General features: G+C 37.1%; 1 protein-coding gene across 9 annotated transcripts in view; it reads left to right on the forward strand.

Annotated features, from left to right (window-relative positions):
- The window catches only part of LOC131431442 (uncharacterized), a 400,265-nt gene that overhangs the window by 154,756 nt on the left and 220,239 nt on the right, over nucleotides 1-25,270 (forward strand). The window contains exon 1 of one of the 9 annotated variants that reach the window (XM_058597158.1): nucleotides 11,440-12,913. The exons of the other annotated variants lie outside the window; for them this stretch is intronic. The gene's annotated coding sequence lies outside the window, so the exon portion shown is untranslated. Of the gene's footprint in view, nucleotides 1-11,439; nucleotides 12,914-25,270 lie in introns of those variants that run through there. 9 annotated transcript variants of the gene reach the window in all.

Below are 25,270 nucleotides of genomic sequence, written 5' to 3' on the forward strand. Positions count from 1 at the left end.
GAACACGAATCATACACCAGTACTTGCCCATGAGTATAGTTTTCCTCGCTTTACACGTAAAAATTTTCTGCGATACACCGTTACGATGCAGAAAAAATATTTAATTGAAGTGTATTTTCAACACGAATTTCCAAATCATCATGGTCATCGTGGTCTACAAGAGAGTACCTCAAAAGGCCGAAATACATAGAGCAGAAACAAACTACATGAACTCAATTATTAATGTGAATTTATATGAATTTTCAGAAAATATTTAAGTGAATTATGATCGTCCAATTTTTTTTTATTTTATGCAAATATCATGATGCCAAATGACCTTTACGCCAAATGACCTTTATGCAAATGACCGTCGCCAAATTACCGTATCCCTAATGACCGTTATGCCAAATTATGTGTATGCCAAATATATTTATGCCAAATGACCTTTATGCCGTGACCGTCGGCGAAGTGATCGTACACCACTTGATGCACCTATATATAAAGTTAGTACAAAAATAATCTTGACTTAATTAAATTTACTAGCAAATACGAAAAAATCGACATCTTGTTGATCTTATTTGCCCATTACTGGTTGAATACTTTTTTTAGGTTCGAGTCAGACTTTCGTCATAATGTATGAACAGACTTTTCAATTCCCCCGGTGAATGACCGATAGGTTAAAACCGGGCTAAAATAAACAACTAACTAACTAATTGAAGCAGTGGTGATGAAGGGTTTCGAAATCTTACCGCAGCTACAAATTGCTTGCCAGACCATAGCTATCTTACCAAATTTTTCGACTTCAATCGATGTCTCGGACTGGTTTAACACTTGCCCTTCTCGCACCGTATAATATTGTGGTCCCGGCAAGGATTTCTAATCGAGTTTCACGTAGGTTTCGTCGTCCATGATTATGCAGTTCAAATTTCGAGCAAGAATCGTATTGTAAAGCTTTCGAACCCTCGTCCTGATCAATGCTTCTTTTTCGGATTACGTTTTGGTTGTTTCTGCTTCTTATAGATTCAAACGTTCTTTAGCACGAAGAACATTCGACTTCGAAGTGCCCACTTTTTTGGCCACATCCCGAACTGAAACCTCCTTCTTTTGCTCGAACGCCTTCAATATACGTTTATCCAACTGAGGGTTAGCAGGACCTTTTTTTCGACCCGTTTTCGGTTTATCCTCAAATGTGTTATCCTCACCGAACTTCCTGATTGCATTTCGCACGACTTTTTCACTTACTCCTTCCATTTTTGCTATCTTTCTCAGTAACAGTCCGCGTTCTGTGCACCATTTGTACACAATTTTTCGACGTTGTTCTGCTGAAAGTCAACGCATTTCGAAACAAACTAATGAAAACGAATAAACAACTGCAGAAGTGGTTAGAAAAGAGTGTAAACAACAGGACACAGCCATAAAAATTGACAGAGTCTGAACCATTGCGAAATGGCAGCGGTTTTTGGTTGCGTCCATACTTTCTGGGACAGTCTTTACTGGTCGTTCCGACGGATGCAGCACGATCTAGCAGAAATCGAAAATTGGCTTCATACTTGGATTGCGACATTTTTTTTTTCGAGATGAAATCGACATTTTTCCGAGATGAAATCCGAAAACTGCCTGAGAGGTGGGAAAAAGTAGTAACTAGCGCTGGACGATACTTTGATTAATTCTTTCTTTCTATTTAAAGGATATTTTTATTCAGGCCTGTTTGCCTAGAAGCTTTACGTAGCCAATTGAGCCTATGTTTCTTATAAATTTAAAATTGAATCACACTCACATCATTAAAAATCTGAATGCATTCATTCTTTAAGTAAGATTCCAATTTCGTTTACTGCTGGTCTAACTTTGCCGCATTTAAAATCAATACAAATTGAATTTTGTCTTGTAGGCGAAGTTTCAGGCTTTTGAAAATCGTATTTTCCCATTTCTTATACTCTATTGTTCACTACACTGTACTGTTTTTGTTTCTGTCGTCTCGACCGTAAGCTATTTCCGACTGTGTCGAATTAGATGCGAACACGAACGTTCGATTAATTATTAAATTCTTTCTATTTTGAAATAAATGCATTTTTGACCCCAAAAGAACGGACCGAATCAGTTTGTACTCTCAATAGCAAGTTTCAAAATATTTGAGAGCTGTTATCAGATGGAACAAAGCTCAAATAGATTCTCAGCTTAATAAAAGTTTTATACTCTCCCGTACATGGAAATCTGTTATAAAGAATGTGTAAATAAAAAAATCAAGTTAAGGGGAATTACTCTAAATAGCCAAATATTTCGTTTTCATTTTTCAAATTCTCCAAACGTCAAAACAAAATTTGTATTGTTACAAACCCTATTCCAAAAATGCTGTAACACAGCTCTAGCATAATTCTAAGATCCAACCTCAGCCCCTCGAGCGAAATAACCGTGAAGCAAAGATTCAACAGCCAGCTGGCACCAGGAGCACGAGTGTTGGTAGAATTTTTCCTGTATAAGCCTCCTACAAACTACTGAAAGCTATCCGTGTATGTGTCTGTATGTGTACAAGAGTGTTTCATTCAGTAGCTGTGTTTTCCTGCTCGGTAATATTTACAATTTTCCGCCAGTCGCCGAACACCCCAGCCGAAAGCCGAAACACCAGTCTGCTGGTACATTCCTGCGAGACACTCAATCACTCATGTTTCCGGTCGAACTGAGACACGCGCAGCATCCCTCCGGAACGTGACACGAGAGCAGCAAGTGAATTGCCTCTCACGAAAATCGCCTACCACCTGCACCACCCACCCATTTATCAGTGCTGTGGTGAGTTCCAAACGTGGTGAAATAGGAATGTAGCACACATCCACCATTACACGGTTGTACGACGAAGGCCTCTTATCAGTGGAATGATGCTGAAGTGATAATTTTTAAGGATGCTATAAAGGGTAATTAACGGACCATAACGAGGAGCAGTTTTTTGTGAGTGTGAATGTCATGTCCTGTTGAAACCGTCCGTTGTGTTAACCTTGAATTATATTGGCTGGTGACCCATTCAACGAAAAGGTTAACAGCTTAATTTGAAACAAAACAAAAATTAACAGAATAGCACCGGAATTTCGTCCGTAGTAACACTGTTTGAGTGAATTCCTAAGTTGAATCCACTTGAGGGATTGAAGTTGGCAGTTGTTTTTGTTTTGGTAACACGTTTTCCTTTCTCGGAATCGTCATAGTAGTAGTGCGTGGTGGATGCAGTGATGAGACAGTCGTCCCGGAGTGGCTCCCGTTGGTGGTGAGGCAGTGTTAGTGACGAACTGTTGATAGACGAACAGCATTGGATCTAGGCGAGGGTGTAGGAATTTTGGGATACTTTATGCAGGGTTGTATTACACGAAGGAATGTTTTGAAATATGAATAGAATTTATGGGCGAATTGTGAGATGTCGATTTCCAAAGTCGTTGTATTGGGCCATTAACTAACAAATTCTTCAAATTTCAAAAGTCAATAAGTACCAATGCAATATCCAACCTTCCAGTCACCGCTGCGATCCAAATCGGACAAGTTTCTAAGACACCGCCGCTTGGCATAGCTCTTTGAACGCACAAACCAAATTCACTGTATGTGTCGTTAAAAATACTAAATATCCTAGTCAAATAAATATTAGAAAATGCTCTTGGCATCTTAGAGCTAACGCAATATTCCTTAATAAACATATCTTCAAAAAAATTTAAAAACGTTGAGCTCCGTTTTGAAATTTTTTCACGAGTTTCACACCACCAATTGAAATGACGACCCAAAAAATCGAATATTGATCATTCTAGAACTTCAGGATCGGAACTGGTACCTACAGAACCGACATAGTCAAAGTAAGTTTTGTAAGTCAACATCTTACGAACTAAAAGGAATTGTAGTTTCAGGTTTAGGACGGGTATAAATAAATGATATGAAAAAAATTGTAGTTTTCTATTTCACTGTATTTCACATAATTTCGGCCAAAAGTACGCTGCGCTTTCAATCAATGTATTGTGATAAAATCGAACACAATTTGATACGGCACTAAAAAGCAATACCGCATAAAAGTATTTCGAAAATTGTTATAGTGTCGCGAAAACTCGAAGCGAATGCCTCTAATTTTATATACTCTTGAAGTCAAACTATCGCACAGAGACAACAGATCTCACTCTAACTAATGGTTTCCGTATATGCGATGACTAATGGAGGTAGACATTCGTTACCCAAGGAATATTTATTTAAAACTAAAATTTTAACAATCGGTTAGTCATATATCACTCTGTTACTCTGGAACCAGATGTTAGATTTAAAAGAAAAGCAGCAGCTGGCTATGAGACCATAGACCTTCTATTTGCATCTAAGTTTTAGAAAATCGACTCAGTCAGCACATTTTTATCGGTTTTTGCACTTTCATTTGAATTGCAGTTGTGGAAATCTCGGAGGCTTCTCGGAGTAAATTAAGTGCATTTTTGTTCAAACACGTACTCGCACACTTACATAAACAGGCTATTGCTCGAGGAACTGAGTCAAATGGTGTATGGCACTCGACCCTCCGGTCCTCCAATGAAAAGAATGGTTTCACAGTGTTTGTTTAGTTTTTCAGCGTGAGAAAGGCAAATATGAACCACGTAAAATACTGTAGGTTGACTGGGAAATATCGACTGATTAATTCAATCTTCATCCATAAATTTTCTAAATCGAATTTCAAAAATTGTCAATAAAAATTCGAATACTTCATGGTTGTTATACAATATTTGAGTTGAATTTAATGCTACCAATGCGTATGAATTTCCGTGACTTTGTATGCGGTTTTCCTGTATTAAACAGTTAACAGACTTTAAATCAGCTTTACCTTGATACCACGAAAGAAAAATCCTGCTTTATCACTGTCATCTGCTGCATCCAAATATGGCAGCTAATGGGGAAGCTTGCAAGCTGAAAAAATGCAGTAGAAATTTTGACATTTTCAGAACTAAATCTGGTAACAATGCTCCTTACATTATTAACAGATTTTAGTCTGAAAATATTGAAATTTCTATTGCATTTTTTCAAGCAACATTGTAGTATTCTGGTCAGAGTGTCTGGGGAGCTAAAATTAAAGGATATTCTATCGTTTCTAACCCAATGTGGTAAGGAGCTATAGCCAGAAGGGATCATCGTTCGTCCTGGAGTGAATCTCTTCTGTTTCTATCCTAAAAGGTTTAAGCAGATTGTTTGGCATCCCTTATGGGGTGCCAAGTTCACTTCTGTTCATACACATTGTGAATTGTTTTGCATTCTTTCAGAAAAGCAGAATGGTGTCGCTTTTGTAAAATCTCTTAATCGTGCGTTTTGTGTTTTCTTCTTCCACGTTGCACGTACCGGTGTTGTATATGTTGTCATTCTATTTGGCGATTTGAAAACTTTCACACTCATCGCCCTATTACTGCGGAACCGGAAGTCGGATCCGGATTTCACGGTAGCTTCAATTCAAATCAAGATTTGTGAGAATCGGTTCAAGTATCGCAGAGAAATCAAAGTGAATTCTATTTTTGGAGTTTTTCTTAACCACTTTCGGCGCTTCCGGAACTGGAAAAGGGGGAACCAGTAGTGCCGAATGAAGTTTTCATGTGATGTGATGTGATGTGAAGTGAAGCCACCATCAGTTCAAGGACTTGCCAGTGGATGCGGGTAGGCTTACAGTAGCCCCGATATGACTCATCCATTCACCTTCTTACTAAAGCTGTTACCGAAAAGCGAGCAAAAAGGGTTGGGCGGATATGTAAGTAGAGTCACTTACTCGTATTCCGCGGGAATAAAAGATGCTCTTCCAACCATAATATCCAGTGCATGGATGAAGCATTTCGCTATACATGCTTGAATCCGCCTGATGGTTTGTTTGAGAAGGGCGCGTCAGACTCATTTCAAACCTTAAGAAGGAAACAAGTTTCCTTCAAGTGTCTTGGGCTGGCTATCCACAATCCCTCGTCCAGTCATCAATCCGTCCGATGCCCTGGTGCTCCCTCCCCTTTACGCTCCCGTGCAAAATGTTTTATATTGATGAATACAATGAAACATACTGTAATGAAATTAATATAACATAAAATGATATAATAGATTACAAAATAATATAATATAATGTAATATAATATAATATATTTTAATTTAATATAATACAATGTCATACAATATAATATAGTATATTATAAAACAATATATAAAATAACAGTTAATGTAGAGTGTCAGTTATGCTCTTCTATCTTCGCAATACTGCAGGAAGTAGATTATTTCTCTTCTAATAAAAATAATAATATCCACATCTATAAAAATAATATATGTTATTATTATTGATGACAAATAAATAATAATAATAACAATAAATATAATAATGAAAATAATAATAAAAAACAATATAATATAGTACAATGAAATATATATTAAAAAATAGAATGAATAAAATGATATGTTGCGATATGCTATGATATTCTATTACTTGAATTTATATGTCATTTCTCATCCTCTCATTCTGCCATCAACGCATTACATCGACCAATTGTCACCACAGACACACGTTTAAGCATGAAACAGGAACCAGTGAGGACCAAGCTCACCTTGTGACGACCTTGATATTTAGTTAAAAGATTACTTTAAAAATGATAACTTATAAGGAAATCAAATTTATATTTTGCGCAGAGGTACGTAGTACTACTCATAATAAACCCTATAATATAATATAATATAATATAATACAACATAATGCAATACAATATAACATAATATAATAGAATACAATATAATATAATATAATATAATATAATATAATATAATATAATATAATATAATATAATATAATATAATAAAATATAATATAATATAATACAATATAACATGATATAATGCAATGCAGAATAATACAATACAACATAGTATATAATAACATAAAATAGTGTAAGACGATAATATATGAAATAATAATAATAATAATAATAATAATAATAATAATAATAATAATAATAATAATAATAATAATAATAATAACAATAATAATACATGATGTAATAAACAACAGAATTATATGTTGTAATAAACTATGATAAACATTGCACTTTAGGATGGGCTTCAACCTACAAGCCATTTCGCACCCTCTTATTCTGCTACTAACGCAGAAGGCGATAGCACCCAGTCGACGCCGTTCTATTGACCAAATGTCATCATAGACGCTCGGGGAGGCATGAGATAGGGACTTGTGAGAACTTAGTTATCTCACCATTTGACGACCAGTAGTGCCGAATGAAGTTTTCATGCCCACAAACTAACTGCAAACTAGAAGAATTTATCAGACAGTTTTATTGGGTCTGTACCTGTTTCTGACCATCGTTCGTGAAAAAATTCTCATAAAATTGGTAGTTTTCCACTTAACACGCTTTATTTCCGGAACCGGATAAAATGTTCTAGAAATTTTTAGGAAATTATAAGACCTTTCATTTCAAAATATTAGTTTGTGAATATCGATTGAGCCGTTTCAGAGAAAATTGACATTTTTACATATTATCATGTAACTCCGAAACCGGTGGTCGGCTTTAAGTGACATTCTACGGGACCATAAGACCTTTTATTTGAATCTTAGTTTGTTAAAATCGGTTCAGGCATCTCTGAAAAAATATCATCAGTGCCATCAAAGAAAGACGGATATCATCGCAACAACAAGAATCCGGCATGGCTCATTTAACATAGAATAGACACCAGTGCGAGAGCGAATTTCTCTGGATGACATTTCTGAGAATCAAAGGTTAGCACGCTGCTGTGGGTATCCTCTCTGAAGCAACAAACGGTCGTTTATTCTCGTTTCGCGATCCAATTCTATACAGGCAGTTGACAATTGCGATGGAATCATTTTACTATTGCCGCTTATTCTAACTATGGGCATATAACCTTTGTATAAATTGTGTCTATGAATATGTCCACACAAGGGTTTTGAAATATCGCAACCATCAAGTTGAATCATCGATTCGATTTTTTGCGATAATTGTCAACTTACGATTCTCTCTTGAGAAATTCCACACAGCAACGATCATTATCAGACTCTAAATATTTTTAAGGGCCGTGAAATACTCAGAGTATGAAGTGGAGCGAAGAAATGTAGAAATATTCTCTCACGGTTCATGCATTGAGAGACTCGAGTTCATGTAGCATCTTCTATCGGATTGAAAATGTTGTATACAATATAGATAGCAATATAGCAGCTTCTGTCAAATTTTCGGCAATCACCAACACTGATTTCACCTCATAAATATTCAATCCACTCACCTCTTTGACCGATGCTTTTCAATTTATGATACTACAAAAAAAACTTTTGTGGTGATTTTCACTCAATTAAAATTTGTTTGGAGCGCAGCAAAAAGTACAAACGTCTGTTTGCTTTGGTATTCGGCACAAAAAGTACATGTTGCTATTACACACACACATATGACATTTATCGCATTTCTGGTCCAGTTTCGGGTTTTCTGCCTCTTCCTGGCAGCTCATCCAAAGAATAGTGTTCCCCAAACTTATTAATGATACTTTTAGCACTGGCATGATGAATTCCAAACCGCTTCGCTAACTTTCGCATAGTAATACCCTTCTCACTAAGCCATGTGTCCAGAACCTTAATTTTCACTTCCTTTTCAATACGCGACATTTTAAAAACGCAGAGTTTCAACCGCACAAACATATAAACAAACGAAAGCTGACAGCCAAACGTACAGCATGCTGTGATCTGAGTATAAAAAAAACATCAAGAATACATGCCTACAACACAAATGTATGTGAATAGCTTATTTTCGATACACTCCTTAATCAAAATTTTGAACTAGACAAACGGAAAAAATGATTCCGGCTGATATTATTGCATGTCAACTAGAGTAGCGTTGATATTATCGGCAATATATATGTTGATCCTACACACGAAAAAATCTGAATTTTACAGGTGACTTAATTTCTCATACGATGTAATTCATTAAGACCTAATTTGTCGAATGAGGGAAAATTTCATTTTTAGTGACTTAATGTTAGATTAGCTTGAATTTTACTGGTTTCGACTGTAACTTGCGTTCTGTTAGCAGGTGCGATTGTATGAATTTAAATGCACCTTTTACCAGCCAAGCAGTTGTGTGCTTTTGTGGCTCAGTCGATTAACAGACGTGCTTTGCGATTCAATGGTTCTCGGTTCAAGTCGCGGCGCTCGCTCAGTAGTATTCATTTTTTATTTTAATGAATTTCATGTTATGGAATTTTGGATACAATATTAAATATTCTTCCTCGTAAATTTGCGTGAACTGCGACGCTCCATTTATGTGCATCTAATAAGATGTAAAATCTCAGGGTTTTTTTTTTCGAAGTGTGTATCCTGCATACCTTTATATAAAAAAAATGGATTCAATTTATCTATGATCTTATTTGCGTAATGATACAACTAGGTTTATGAATTAAATGAACCGTATTAGTATTTTTTTATTGTAAACCAGGGCAATTTTTTCTTCCCGATGATAAAGTTTGTACGCGTTTTTTTAAGTCTGCTTTTTTCATTTCCTAGGGGTTTTTCAACATGTCAAGCGTATGTATTGATAATCAATATTTTTGAAAATAACATTACATAACACTTTTTTACAAAAAATGTTTGATTAACGGTCTGTATATTGACCGGACTCATGGAGCACCGAATGGTTGAATACTTTAAAAATACTATACCATACATTTGACTTTTTTTATCAAAATATTGATTAAAACAAACTAATCCATCGAGAAAAATAATTATCTTGCTTTGTAGTATCAAGCTGCAACATTTGCTATATCAAACCAGATTTCCTTTTGTCACTATTTCAATAAAAAAAACTACAAGGATCAGCTCCACGGGGTTGTTCGAGCCATAGATGTGGAACAAAGCAACCAAAATTTCTAATGATCTACAATCAAACAGTTCAATCAATCGTCATACGTTTGATTCCGCAATTGTACGAGAGTCTGCTTAGATTGATCTTGATTAGGAACCAACACCGAACATTGTTTGTTTTATAGCCGACGAAATTGCACCAATATCCCAAATGTATGCAATTATATCTATGTACATATTTGCGATACGATTTTAATATTTAACCTTCTCTTCGCCAAGCTTGTGTTCAAGTTTTGTATCCAAGCAGTTATTTTTATAGCGTTAAGTTTCTCTACCATTCTGCGATTTTGGTTGAAGCGATAAACTTTTTCTTATAATCAATTGAGTTCATCTTATATAAATTAAAAATTTACCTTAAGCACTCAAAATTTACCCTGGGTAGTTGTCAATTTCTCAGGCAAAACGACATAACATGGAATTTCATCCAAGCTTGCATGACATAAGATCAGAGTATATCAATTAAAGCTTCAAATCGTTTCATGGCATTTTTTGTCTTGCTGTCTAGCAACAACCTACCACTAGCATGTTACGCCTAGGACTTTTACGTTAGCTATAATTTTGCTTCTATTTATAGATTCCAACAGCTTTGCTTTTGCATCGATTGACCAATCAGAGCGATTCTTTCACTTTGATATATCGCTTACTCCTCAAAAACCGTCGTCTATGGCAGGGAAATCCGATATGCCGAAGATTTTTAGCAGAAAAAATAGGACACTGCTCGCTACTAATCAAAATTTCAATCATTTATAATTAAAAATACGTGGCTTGATACATTCAAATCGAATCGTAGAAATATTTCAAATCAAATGATGTAATAATATAAATAATTGATACAAAATATATTGAGCTGTAAGTGTTTAAAACCTGACCACATTTCTACGTGTATTTTTTTTTGAGTTTCTGATTTGCATCCCTATAAAGAAAATAAGGATGTGTTCCACATCAAAATTCGTTGTCTGATTTGGTAACTGACATTCAAGTTATCTAATTCGGTAGCTGCGACGTTATTTAATGGAATGCCAGAGCCTTCATGAAATGAACCGCCAGTCATGTCAGATGGCGTATTTGTCCCAAAGAACCTCATTCGATGGCTAGAAGAGTTGGAGTAGCGAAAGCAGCTCACAGCATCCAAAAAGCAGTATTTAAGGAAACTTTGGTATTGTAAAACGGTTCCAAAATCATCATCACGAGATTAGGAAAACCGGTTCATGAGATCTACGGATTCTAAGCCCCGTTGGTATTGCTTTGTCATTATCATAATAAAGATAACAAGAATAATAAAGATCATTGTAATTTTCAGAACATAAAAACTAAAGATGATAATATTAAAAATATACCAATTCCTTGATCCATCCCTTGCTTGCTTACGAGCGAACCGTGAGATCTACGTGTTGTATATTTTCTTCTAGCTCAGCATCACCAGCAGAGGGTAAGGGGTGACAGCACGCGAAATAACCGGAACGGATGGGAGCACAGAAAGCTTTCTCGTCTGCTACCTCCCGTCTTTGACCATAGACCCGAGTGTTGTTGGACTTGGTTGGTGAGTTGGTTTTCGGGATGCCACGCTACTGTCCGAGTGTGTGAGTGCTGCAATGTTTCCGAGACCTTCAACATAGCCATCGGTTAACATATGTGCGAGAGCTGCACGGATCCTGTCGGTGATACTACCCCAAGGTGCCACAAGTGAATACAAGTGAACTTAGACGGAAGCAGTTCCCAATTTAAAGAAAACTTCTTTAGTCGATGTGTTAGATGCACCGTACGGTGCTACGGTGGGAGACAAGCGCTTCTGAATATTATCGGTCAATGGTGCGAGTCTGTGTGATGCGATTTGAACCCACCGATTTGAAGCTATCAGGAAAGGGGAGTAAAAGCATCAACGTTTTTGCTCCAGGAGCTCAGGCAGCCACTGTCAGTGAGTGACGTCATTGCGAACCGTAAACACGTACTCCGGGATTGTATGATTCCATAGAGCTACGTGTTTTTCTTGAGAATGGTTGCCGTTTCGTGTTCTCCGTTGTTTTATTGGAATCACTTGTTGGCCATATCGGAATGAGCTGTGAATTTTCGAAAAGAAATATGTGACCTTACGACTTCGAAAAGCAACGTGTCTAGCGGAAGACGAAAAATTACACTTTCCGTGATTGTACTCTGTGAAGTTCAATGAAAAAAAATGAAAAGTGTGTAGAAAATTGGCACTCTATTTGATTACTTTACCTCGCGTATTCTCTTACTCTCACTGGATGGTGCTCAGTTGGTTTGATTGTAGATCTATCTCTCGCGCCTGGATCTTTGGCTGTGTTGGTTTATGCTATGTAGCCGGGACATGTAGCACAGATGTGCTAGGACACGACGATAGCAAAATAGCGAAAAAACTGCTGGATTGTTTGGAACTTTCAGCGTGCATTCTGTGGGCCCATGGAAGGTTTTCGGGGTTCGTGTTTAACCGTGCGTGTTATTGCGTTATATAAGTAAAAATGGTTTTCAACCGGAAGCATCATCACTCCAAAACAAGTGCCAATCACCTGAACCCGTGAGTGCTAATTGAAGTAATTGCGGTTTGTTGAAAGCTGTCTGTGTCAATTAGTTCATCGAGGGAAAATCCATCGCGTTGCTGGTAAGGGGGGAAACCCTCCCGAAAGTGCCGTCGTCACCATCATCAGCCCAGTGCTGTGCTGACCCAGGTGTAATTGAATTCACAGTCGTCTGGAACGGGAGTTTGTTTCCCATTTTCTTCCCCGTTTGCTAAGCTAATCATTGGACGTGGAAAAGCGTTTACCAGAGACTCCGTCGTTTATCACACCTCGCCTGGTGACCTTATTCCGTATGTGTGCGAAATTAGATGAACCCAAGGAAAGCATCTATATGCTCTTGTTTGTGTTAAGGAAAGGTGTGAAGGACTGATGAATAATTCATTATTATGCGATTAAACAAAGTTTGTGTCAGGAATTTCAAGACTTTAGCCTCATATCTATGCGTATTGGTGATCGTTTGAGCGTACGACTCCCGCAACCCGAAAGTCTAAGCGGCAGATCCGATAATGATAATGCAAAGGTAACGACGAATAAGTTCAAATGACATTTTTACTAAATCATCCTGAAACAATAATTAACCTTCTTCAAATTTGTTCGAATATTTTTCCCAATTTATCTAGATAAAGATCAAACGTCGCGGGTTTTTGCGTACCGGAATTATATTACCGAGGGAAAATTTATGAGTAGAAGCTTAGTAAAAAAAAAAGATGAACTGCCACCATCTGGTCCCGGATGGGAGTTGCTTTACGGCGGAAGTTGAGCAGAAAATTTACTGTCTGGCTGGCTGGCATAGGCAGCGAAAACCCATAATCAGAGAGAAAATCATTGTCACTTTTTCACTGACAGACAGTTCCGTACTATCCGTCATTATCTCGAGGCTAGTGTTCGGAATTTAATTTGCATGTGGAAAGATCACAACGATGACTAAGAATGGAGAAGAGATATTTATTTTGTTTTTCCGTTTCACTCGACGCATGAAATTAAAAGGCATAGTAGGGCTGTTGAAAATGAAGTCTATTTATTTACGTCAGAAATTAAGTTCAAGTTTAGTTGTATTTCTTCAAAACAGACAAGAGTATTTGAAACCAAGTTGTCTGATTTAGTTCATCTTCATTCGAACGTGTGGCCGGTGTCGGAATGGATAAATAGACAAAGGATAAACTGAACATGTCATAATGCTCACGATGATGACTAATTTTTGAAAATCTTTTCTCTGATCACGTCTTGTGTGGAACAGGAAATAGTCGGTATAGATGAATTTCGCGCCAAAACGCATCCGCAGTTGGCTACACTCTCTAGGATTTGAATGAAACTTTCTGGATATGTAGACTTTGTCACAAAAAAAACTACAAGGATCAGCCCCATGGGATTGTTCGAACCATTGATGTGGAACAAGGCAACCAAAATTTCTAATGATCTACAATCAAACAGTTCAATCAATCGTCACACTTTTGAATCCGCAATTGCACGAGAGTCTGCTTAGATTGATCTTGATTAGGAACCAACACCGAACATTGTTTGTTTTATTGCCGACGAAATTACACCAATATCCCAAATGTATGCGATTATATCATCGTACATACTTGCGATACGAATTTCAGTATTTAAGCTTCTCTTCGCCAAGCTTGTGTTCAAGTTTTGTATGCAAGCAATTATTTTTATAGCGTTAAGCTTACATTCAATTGAAAGGTCTTGTAGTCCCACACAAAGTTCCTTAATTGTTTTCTAATCCCACTTCCGGTTCCGGAATTTCCAGGGTTATAAGTGCAAAAAAAACCTGTTTTAATCCACCTAGTGGTGTAATGATGCCTTTCTAATATTACTCATAACATCATAAATATGACTGAGGAATTCACAAAAACAACTGTTCATTGAAGTTCGGACTTAATCTAACAAACTCTACAAATCCTGTTTACCCTGTAGTTCTGGAACCGGACGTAGTATCCACAATAAATTTAGGAATTCTGTATGAAACTGTAAGACTTTTCCTTCGAACCTATAAGTTTGTGAAAATCGATTTGGAAATCTTAAAGAAAAGTGAGTGAGATCATTATTGCAGTTTTTAATCACCATTTCCAATTCTTCCGAAACCGAATTCAGATTACCGGAATAGCCGAAATTGATTCGATTGTCAGCAACAAATATGACCTCCAAATTGGAACAGTTTTGAACCTAGATAAACCTCTACTTACTATCTCATGCTCTATTTCAATTGAACCAATTAAACGAAATCTAAAAAACGAAGCGAACCTGCGTTTCTGTTACTTTTGCATATGTAAGTCAAGCTAAAAAAGCATGAATTAGCAGCATAAGACATGTAGTAGAATTATTATTATTATTATTGCTTTTGACATCACTACACCACTGTCACGGTATTACTGCACAACCGGCTGTGAAATTGCATATTTTTTCAAAAAAAAACTTCGATTCATTGACATTCTTTTATTTTATTTTTCGTATCATTTATTTTACCTCGGTCTTACATTCTTTTATTCTCTCGGTCGCACTTATCATAAAATAGCTAAAATTTTTATCAAGTGCAGCACCGTCTTTTACCAATATCACACACCAGTAGCAGACATCCGCAACCGTTTCGTTTTATTTATAGCGTGTACGAAATAGATCAAAACACGCATCGTTTGTTTTGTGTTTTCTTCTTCCGCCGTACCATCACGTACGTAATTGACACTCATCGCCCTGCAACTGCGGAACCGCAGGTCGGATCCGGATGAAATTTCACAGTAGCTTCAAAGATAACATGAGCTTTAATTAAAATCAAGATTTGTGGAAATCGGTTCAAGCATCGCAGAGAAATCGAATAAAATTCTATTTTCAGAGTTTTTCTTCCCTACTTTCCGAAACTGGTTTAATGCGTCTTCTCGCCTTGACGACCGGAAGGCAAATGAGAACGACGACCTGTGCGTTTCTTTTATCAACCACGCAAAAGGTGCGCTCTCCGATGCCGCTGCTTGAATGCGTTTTCTCGCCCTGACATCTGCTTCCATCCAAAGCACAAGAAGAAATGATCGATTTTCGACCACGGTTCCCCTTTTATAACGTTCAGTTGAAGATATGTACCTGACTACCTCAAAATCGTCGTCCTTGCGCGAAAAACCCAAGCAAAAGGAAAGAGTTTTCCGCGTTGTTTCAAAAATTTCAGAAAACCTAATTTTTGAGTTGTTTTTGGTTATCTCGCACTGTTCAAAATATTATCCTAAATTCCTGATCATATTTTTGATGAAATAGTGAAAGAATTATGTTGCTGCCACTAATACAAGTCGAGATATTCACGATTAAGTTCTGCCCATTCTTCCATATGGCTAATTTTGAAAAGGCGCCCCATAGTAAAATAAGTCGTACTCACGACAATAATTTGTGATCTGAACATACAGATTGTAATTGAACAGTCTGTTATCAAATATTTAAGGTTTTTTACCAATTTTTATTTAAAGTGATATCACTGTAAATTGGGCCAACATTCAATTCTAAATAGGTGCATGGTTTCGCGTGCCGTGTGGCATGTGACACCGTCCTGTTGGAAGTACATTACGACCAAGTCTAGTTTAACTATTTCGACCAAAAGCACAGTTATCATTGAACGCTAGTTTTTTTCTTTCTTGAGGTCTTCGTCGGTAGTTATTAAGCCGAATCGGTCCGTTGTATCGAATGGATACAAACCTCCAGTTCAAAATAAAAATTTAGAAAAAGGTAATAAATATTTCCACTAACATTTTAGGCTCATTCTCTATTTTCACAAAATCAACAAAAGCGGAACATTCACAGGCACATATGTATCGGTAATGTGATAAATTTGTGTGTTTTGCTCCTCTTAGTCAATCATCTGTATCTTATCCTACATGAGTAGAAAAGAAAAACAAATATTGTTACAGTTTGAATAAAAAATGTTATTCTGTTGTTTTTAGTGTGAATTCAATTCCGAAGGCATGTATAAAATTTATACATTAGAACCGTTGTGTAACAATTTTGGAAGGACGGATACGGGTTAATTGGAAAACGCCCGTGACATTCGTAAAACAAAAGTCTGCCGATTTTCGCTTTTCGTTTCAAATATGAACGAAAGGGTTTCCATATAAAAACTGCTACCAAACAAAACAAAAATTGATATACGCCTTTTGAAAGGGTTTATATTAAGGATAATTTTCACAAAATTTTAACCCTTTAACTGCCATATTGGTGAAATTAGGGTGATTCTTTTGATTTTCATTTTATTTAAATTTTTCAAAAACCTCTTTAGCAAAAAAATTGAAAAAAATCAGGAATATTTTAAGAATTATGGGAAACCTTTCTGATTTTTTTCAGAATTTTCCAAAATGTATTTCGTGTGAAAAAAATGTTCAAAATTTTCTATTTTTTTAATCGCACTTACGATTTTGGTACCACTCTAGATTTTACATTAAAAATAAATCATTTATGAGTACATTACCCTTTATTTTACAGGATTTAAAAAAATGTGGTATAATATCAGACTTTAAAAAATAAATCATTCGGAAAAGCATGCGTCTCCATCAAATTGTTATCATCCGATGGAGACGCATGGTATTTAGTTCTAAAATCATATATCACATGCCGTTAGAACTAAATACCATGCGTTTTCATCTACAACTTATGCTCAGGGCTTAAGAAAGAATTTTCATCAGAACTAATGAATTGGAAAAATTATTTAGGTTTAAATATACGGTTTAAAGTTTTTATTCATGAGCTGATAAGTTCTTTTACATTTATTTTACGTTTATTGGATTCAAATCAAATAAAAACTATGTTAAGTAACAATTCTGAAGGACGATTAAATTATAGTTCTTTTGTAGAAAAAAGTATTCCTAGATACCAAGCGCAAAATCAAGGAAAATTCGAAACCAAACGAAATCTAAAAAACTATCAGTTTTAAGGTAAAATGTTCGTGAAATTGCTTAACAAGACAGTTAAAGTCAAACGGCTTAAGCTCATAAAGATGGATTAATCAAACTGAGATCGGACTGACAGTAAATCCGTCGAAACAAAATGTATGAGAGGGAAAGGCTTTGAAATATAATATCTTCCCACTCGAATAATGGTGCGTGGCGACGATATCGTATATTTTTGTTTTGTTTGGGGGCAGTTTTTATATGGAAACTCGGCTACCCCCTTTGTGTTTGGTTTAACATTAAATATTTGATAAATCAGAAAAAATATTATTGAAGTGAATGCGACATCTTTAAAAGCATATATAATGCAGCCGCCCCTGCCAAATTTTAATTGAATAATGCCTCAAGGACTATTGTACCAAATGAAATTCATTCTTTACTTTGATTTCAACTAATTAGTAGTCGTTGAAAAAAATCAAGTAAATCAATGCAATGTTTTCGATGAAAGAAGCATAATGCCATTTCAAATGTTTTTGCCATCATAAAGTCGAATTAAATTTTTAGAACTCCTCGTTTGTCAACTGTTGCATACTGATGAGTCGAGGTTAAAATGTTAAGCATCGTGCTCGTTATGTTTATTTAAGGCTTCACATTCGCAATGAAACCGGTTTACGAAAAAAAAACAATTAAAAATTGTCATACTCATCGATTGTGAAAATACAAATGCATGCACCTTTAAATTCATTTTCATGAACGTTGCTGTGAGTGCAAACAGTCAAAGTGATATCGCAGCTTTTCTTTAAACGAAACATACTAGACTTTTTCACCACCAAAACAAAAAAACATAAAAAGTCACGTCGCCATAAAAAATAACTTAATTTTCTGCTGTCTCTCAAACAACAAAAAAAAAACGCCGGCCCCGGATGTGACCTGTCGCAAAAAGTGACAAATATCACGTTCGACCGAGATTTTTTTATTACTTATTTCCCGAAGTGGTTGTAATGCTTTTTTTTTGTTTGGTTTATTGAACCACGTTCTCCAGTGTTTCTGTGATTGGAGGAAATTCTGCTATAATGACTATATCCGCAGTAGGCAGCAATGGGCATGTTCGTACAATTTGTCGGTTGTGAAGTATTATCTCCGAGTAGCGTTACTTTGCTGAGCCGGATTATCGGAGCAATCGGAACTTATCAGCTATTCTTACGGATAACCGTTACGTGTTGGAAAATATTGTTTCTTCCCACTCAACCAAATGGAGTAGAATTTTAGCACAGCATTTCAATATTTCGTGTTCAGAAGACGTAGTTTTTATGCACCGAGTGGAATTCAATCATTTAAGGCAAGTGATTCTGACAGAGGAAAACAGACGTGCAGCATACATGCTTCGGAATCAAACATATCCAGAACCGGTATTATTCCATTTTCTCATGTGCCGGATGGGATCGGTATAAATTCTTCTAAAAATTTTCCCTCGAATGAACGCTCTTTCGCAAGAATGGTGCCCTGTTCCTTCCAGTTTTCAATTTGCGCGAACTCGGATAGGAGGGAAGTTAACTGAAAGCAAGCTACACAACAAAGTAAACGGTCGACACAGAGTAAAAGCATGTTTACCAGTTTCTGTGAACTTTTTCCTTTTATTTTAACTTTGAATTGACTGGCTTACTGTAGTGGGTAACCAGTGCGGAAAAACATCCACTATCCTTTCCAGTGTGGCACTGGTTCGGCAAAGGAAAAGGATCTTTTCAAATTGTCGGTGCTATTTAGAAACATTGATTTCATCCTGGAAACTACCCGACTGGGAAGCCATAACAAAAAACGGCCGAAATAAATTCTCTCGTTGATACTTTGTTTTTTTTTTTCCATGAATACGTTTATTTCTTAAGGCAGTTTACATAAGTGTTTCTTCGCCGTAGCATCACTTCTACATAATATTCTTATCCTAATTTAATTCTAACATAGTCACAACGTTTTGAATTTATTAAAACATATTCTCTTATAGCTTAAATATCATCTTAGGTAACTCGTCATTAATTATGAAATCTACTCGGAAATATTATTTGAACCAAACGATTAACTTCTATAAATTATAAAATAAGCTGTTATTTTCAGACATTTTGTTGATAATTTCATAAACTGTTTCGAGTTTGTTTGTGTCATTACATAATTTTTATTCTAATTTAGCTATTGGTTGAACTCATGGACGCAGCTGGGATCAGAACTAAGTCTTAAAAGGGGCCTTTATTAAATTGAAACTCCAATTTTCTTTATGAAATGATAAATAAGTTTCATGTATGAAAGGTCACGACAAGCAAGAATGTCTCGAACTGGGACATTGGATAGTCTACCTTGGGTACGCAAAGAATTTATTAGTTGAGATCTGACATCACGATACTCCACGCATGTCCAAACGACATGATCAATATCCCGATAACCTTCTCCGCAAGCACAATGATTAGTCTCGGAGAGCCCAATTCGAAGGAGATGTGCATCTAACGTGTAGTGATTGGACATGAGTCTGGACATCACACGAATGAAATCCCTACTCACATCCAGTCCCCTGAACCATGCCTTTGTCGATATTTTCGGAATAATTGAGTGCATCCACCGACCCAGATCATCTCTATCCCAAGATGCTTGCAAGCTGGCAAGTGTTCTTTGGCGAGACGAGCTATAGAATTCGTTGAAAGCAATCGGTCGCTCATAAATTTCACCCTCAATAGCACCACGTTTGGCTAAAATATCGGCTCTTTCATTGCCAGGAATGGAGCAATGAGCCGGGACCCAGACTATAGTGATTAGATAATTATTGTTCAATATGTCGTTCAGGCACTGTTTTATTTTGCCCAGGAAAAACGGTTCATTTTTGCCAGCAGCGTTTGAGCGAATGGCTTCAATTGCACTCAGACTATCTGTGAAGAGGAAATAATGGTTTGGAGATAATGTGACGATTACACTCAAACTATAATGAACTACTGCTAGCTCTGCTATATAAACAGATGCAGGTTCTTGAAGCCTAAATGAGGCCGAAACATTATTGTTGAACATACCAAACCCTGTCGCTTCTTCAATTCGCGATCCGTCCGTATAAAACATTTTCTCAGAGTCAATATGCCTGAACTTACTTGAAAATATTTTTGGGATTTCCGTCGAGCGTAGATGATCCGGGATTCCACGCACTTCACGCTGCATGGATGTATCGAAAAATAAAGTTGAGTCAGGGGCACTTAGGATGCTGACACGGATAGGAATATATCTTGAAGGGTTGATTTCCTGTGACATATGGTTAAAATATACTGTCATAAATTTTGTTTGAGATCGAAGCTCGACTAGTCGTTCGAAATTATTAATTACCATGGGATTCAGCACCTCACATCTTATTAGCAGGCGTGATGAAAGCTCCCAAAATCGATCTTTTAATGGAAGAACTCCCGCCAGAACTTCAAGACTCATTGTATGTGTCGAATGCATGCAGCCTAAGGCAATTCGCAAACAACGGTACTGAATTCGCTCAAGTTTGATAATATGAGAGTTTGCAGCGGAACGAAAACAAACGCATCCATATTCCATCACTGAAAGTATCGTTGTTTGATACAATTTTATTAGATCTTGCGGATGAGAACCCCACCAAGATCCTGTTATTGTTCGAAGAAAATTTACTCTTTGTTGGCATTTCGTTATCAGATACCTAATGTGTCCTCCCCACGTGCATTTGGAATCGAACCACACCCCGAGGTATTTAAAAGTTAAAACCTGTTGGATCATTCTTCCCATCATATGGAGCTGAAGCTGCGCGGGATCATGCTTTCTTGAAAAGACGACTAACTCTGTTTTCTCCGCAGAGAATTCGATACCAAGATGAACAGCCCAAACGGACAAGTTATCTAAGGTATCTTGCAATGGTTTATGCAGATCAATAGCTTTGGGCCCAGTAACTGAAACCACGCCATCATCTGCCAATTGTCTTAGTGTACATGGGGTTACTAGACAGCTGTCAATGTCATTCACGTAAAAATTATAGAGGAGCGGACTGAGGCATGAGCCTTGCGGGAGACCCATGTAGCTAATTCTGAATGTTGCCAAATCGCCATGTGAAAAATACATGCACTTCTCTGACAAAAGGTTGTGCAAATAATTATTTATAACCGCTGGAAGTCCATGTTGGTGGAGCTTGTCTGAAAGAACATCAATGGAAACTGAATCAAATGCTTCTTTAATGTCTAAAAATACAGATGCCATTTGTTGCTTTTGAGCGAAGGCAATTTGGATGTCAGACGAAAGTAATGCAAGGCAATCATTCGTCCCTTTATTTCTACGGAAGCCAAACTGAGTATCTGACAACAAACCGTTCGTCTCGACCCAAGTGTCGAGACGTCGTAGAATAATTTTTTCGAACAATTTTCTGATGCAGGACAACATCGCAATGGGTCTATATGAGTTGTGATTGGAAGCTGGTTTCCCCGGCTTTTGAATGGCGATAACTTTCACTTGTCTCCAGTCAGGTGGAACAATATTTTGCTCAAGAAACTTGTTGAACAATTCCAACAAACGTCTTTTTGTGAGGTCGGGCAGATTCTTCACCAAGTTGAATTTAATTCTGTCCAACCCAGGGGCGTTATTGTTACAAGACAAGAGTGCTATAGAAAATTCCATCATTGAAAATGGGTTATTAATAAAACCATTATTTGGAGGAAATTCCCGTATAATGCTCTGCGTAGGAACAGAATCTGGGCAAACTTTCCTAGCAAAGTCAAATATCCATCGGTTCGAGTATTCATCACTCTCATTGCCCACGTTACGATTCCTCATTCGTCTGGTCGTATTCCAAAGAGTGCTCATTGAGGTTTCTCTTGACAAACCTTCGACAAAATGTCTCCAATAGCTACATTTCTTGGCCCGAAGTATGCTCTTGTACTTGGTTTCTAAAGTCAAGAAATTTTCAAAATTCTGAGGAGTTCCTTCTCCTCGTTTTAAAAACGTCTTGAAAGCATTTTGTTTCGCGTGCTTAGCATCTGAGCACTCTTTGTCCAACCAAGGGTTGGGAGGCCTTCTGTTAGTCGTTGGCCCAGGAAAGCGTTTAGTTTGGGATTGTTCTGCTGCCTCCAGAATCGAACAAATGAGGAAGTCATATTCTTCAAGTGGGGGGAGCTCTTCCATTGAATTCAAAATACTAGAGATTCTACTTTGGTATTTAATCCAGTCGATATTTTTTGTCAAATCATATGGAATACTAGCTGAATTAGCAATACATTTGTTACAGCTAATTGAGATGATGATTGGTAAATGATCGCTACCGTGTAAATCAGGCAATATTTTCCAGGTGCAATCTAGTCGAATTGATGTTGAGCAAAGAGATAGATCTAATGCACTTGGGCGTGCAGGAGGTCTTGGGATCCGTGTCATGCTACCCATATTTAATACCGTCATGCTAAAATTGTCACAAATGTTTTGTATTAAAGATGATCTGCTATCATTGTAAACGGAACCCCACATCATTCCGTGCGAATTTAAATCCCCCAGAATCAATCGTGGAGCAGGAAGGGCTTCAACCATTTCATTAAGCTGTCGCTGTCCAACTTGTGCTTTTGGAGGAATATAAACCGAAGCTATGCAAATATCTTTGCCTTTAATGTTTATTTGGCAAGCAATAACTTCTATACTAGAAGTTGAAGGGATGTTTAATCTATAAAAGGAATAGCATTTCTTAATTCCCAAAAGCACTCCACCATACGGAGAGTCTCTATCGAGACGTATAATGTTAAAATCATTAAAATTTAAAGCTATGTTTGAAGTAAGCCATGTTTCGCATAAAGCAAATACATCACATTTTTGACTATGCAATAAAATTTTAAATGAATCAAGTTTTGGCATGATGCTTCGACAATTCCACTGCAGGACAGTGATTGTATCATTTGCGGCGGGTGATAAATTATCCATCAAAAGATACAAAACCTGAGACAATTGGCCATTGAGCTGATAACTGCTTCAAAAAATTTCTAGCTATTGGAAGGAATGCCATTATGAGGGTCTTTAAGGGTTCAGATATATTGAATGCTGAGAAAATCCATTCAACAATTTCCGAAAACTTCAGTAATCCTGTTGGTGGCTGTGAAATGGAGCCCACAGGATTATTACCTTTTTCTGTGCTAGATCCTGGATTGGTTTGTGAATTTGACAAACCAGGAGGCACAGTCTTTGGTTTTGACTTTTTTTGTTTAACACGGGGATCTTTTTTTGAAGATGAAACTTTAGGTGTCTTTTTTGGTAATTTGGAAGAAGACTTCTTTCTCTTAACTGACCCTTGGGTAGTGATAAACGAATTACCTTCACTATTTTCGTCAGAGTCAGAGTCCTCTGTTTCCTCTAGATTTGAAAACCCGTTTTCGGTTTCCAAAGGGGGGACATCAATGACCGTTTTAAGCATTTCTGCATATGTGCGCTTAGACCGTGCTTTTAAAGAAAGCTTAATTTTGTCTTTGTGCACTTTAAATGCAGTGCATACTGAAATATCCTCATGAGGACTTTCCCCACAATAAATACATTTTTCAATTTCCTTGTTGCAATCATTATCTTTATGAGGTCCTTCACACTTAATACATTTTGGTTTATTGCTACAGTAAGTAGCTGTGTGTCCGAATTTTTTGCAGTTCGTACAATTCATTACATTTGGAACAAAAAGCCGAACAGGGAGGCGAATTTTATCGACATAGACATGGGACGGCAACGCAGATCCGGCAAATGTCACTCGAAAAGAGTCTGATGGGCGATAAACTTTTTTTCCCTCTTCATAAACTACTGAGTACAGTTGTTTGCACTCCAGTATTTTCACACCCTCAAGCATAGAGTTCTTGAAACGACCAACACCATGCTTGAGTAAATCATCTACCGAAAGACTCGCTTCGGTAACAACACCGTCAATTTCGACATCTTTGGAGGGTATGTAAACTTTATACTCTTTATTGAAATGTTCCGAAGAGACAATATCATTCGCGTGTTTCAAATTATTTACCACAACACGAATTTTATCGTTATTTACTTTTATGATCTCTTTGATTGAAGAGTATCGTGATGTCAAACCTTTATTAATTTGAAAAATGTTTAATGGCTTTGATATACGTCTAAAAAAGACTAGCCAAGGCCCAGAAGAGCTCTCCTGATATTTTTTCGTTCGTGGGGGTATCGGATTCATGCTAGGATTTACGTCCATGGATTCATCCATTACATTAAAATTTTTAACTAAACTTTAAATAAAATTTGAAACCAACACTACACAGTACTCAATCAAAAGGAAAAGAAAAAACTTCTACCTTGAAATTGTTGTCTATCTCCGTTGCACTGCCGTGTAGATCCTCGTTGCTCTAGATGTTCTTGTTGGATGCTGATTGTTGGATGTGATGCTACTGCTACCTGACATCCAGCACCACTCGAATTCCGATTTGCTTTCGTCTTCGCCAGCTGTAACCAGCGCAGGTCACCGGTGTATACCTGCGTGTTGTATGGCAGTGGAAAGACCGAGTTGTCTTGTCTCCTTCTTCCTTGTGCTTCGCACCGATATGCTTCTGCACCGAAGTGCCTTCGCACCGGTGTGCCTTTGCACTCTCCTGCTTCTATGTGCCTTTGCACTCTTCCTCTTCGATGTGCCTTTGCACTCTCCTGCTCAGCACTTGTGGCTGTATATTGCAGCCTGGGTAGAGTTTGGGAAACGCCCTTTGTTGTTTCCTTCACCAGCTTGGCCCAGCACTAGGGCTCTCTTATGCAGCACGACTATACGTTTTAACGGCTGCTGCCAACAGGTTTCTACCTGTAGTTCAACCGTTGTCGTATTTAACGCGTGTAAACCAACCAGCGTTATTAAACTGTACGCTTCTATACACAACCTTCTCGGTTGAACGGCTATTACTGAATGACTCGTTGATACTTGTCAAATGGGTGATTACTTCCAATACCGCATAGTATCACAAATTTACCCTGCTATATTATTTGTTATCTATTTTTTATCGGGTACACAGGCAAACGTA

Source organism: Malaya genurostris, chromosome 2 (assembly GCF_030247185.1).
Source record: "Malaya genurostris strain Urasoe2022 chromosome 2, Malgen_1.1, whole genome shotgun sequence".
NCBI classification, from domain to species: domain Eukaryota; kingdom Metazoa; phylum Arthropoda; class Insecta; order Diptera; family Culicidae; genus Malaya; species Malaya genurostris.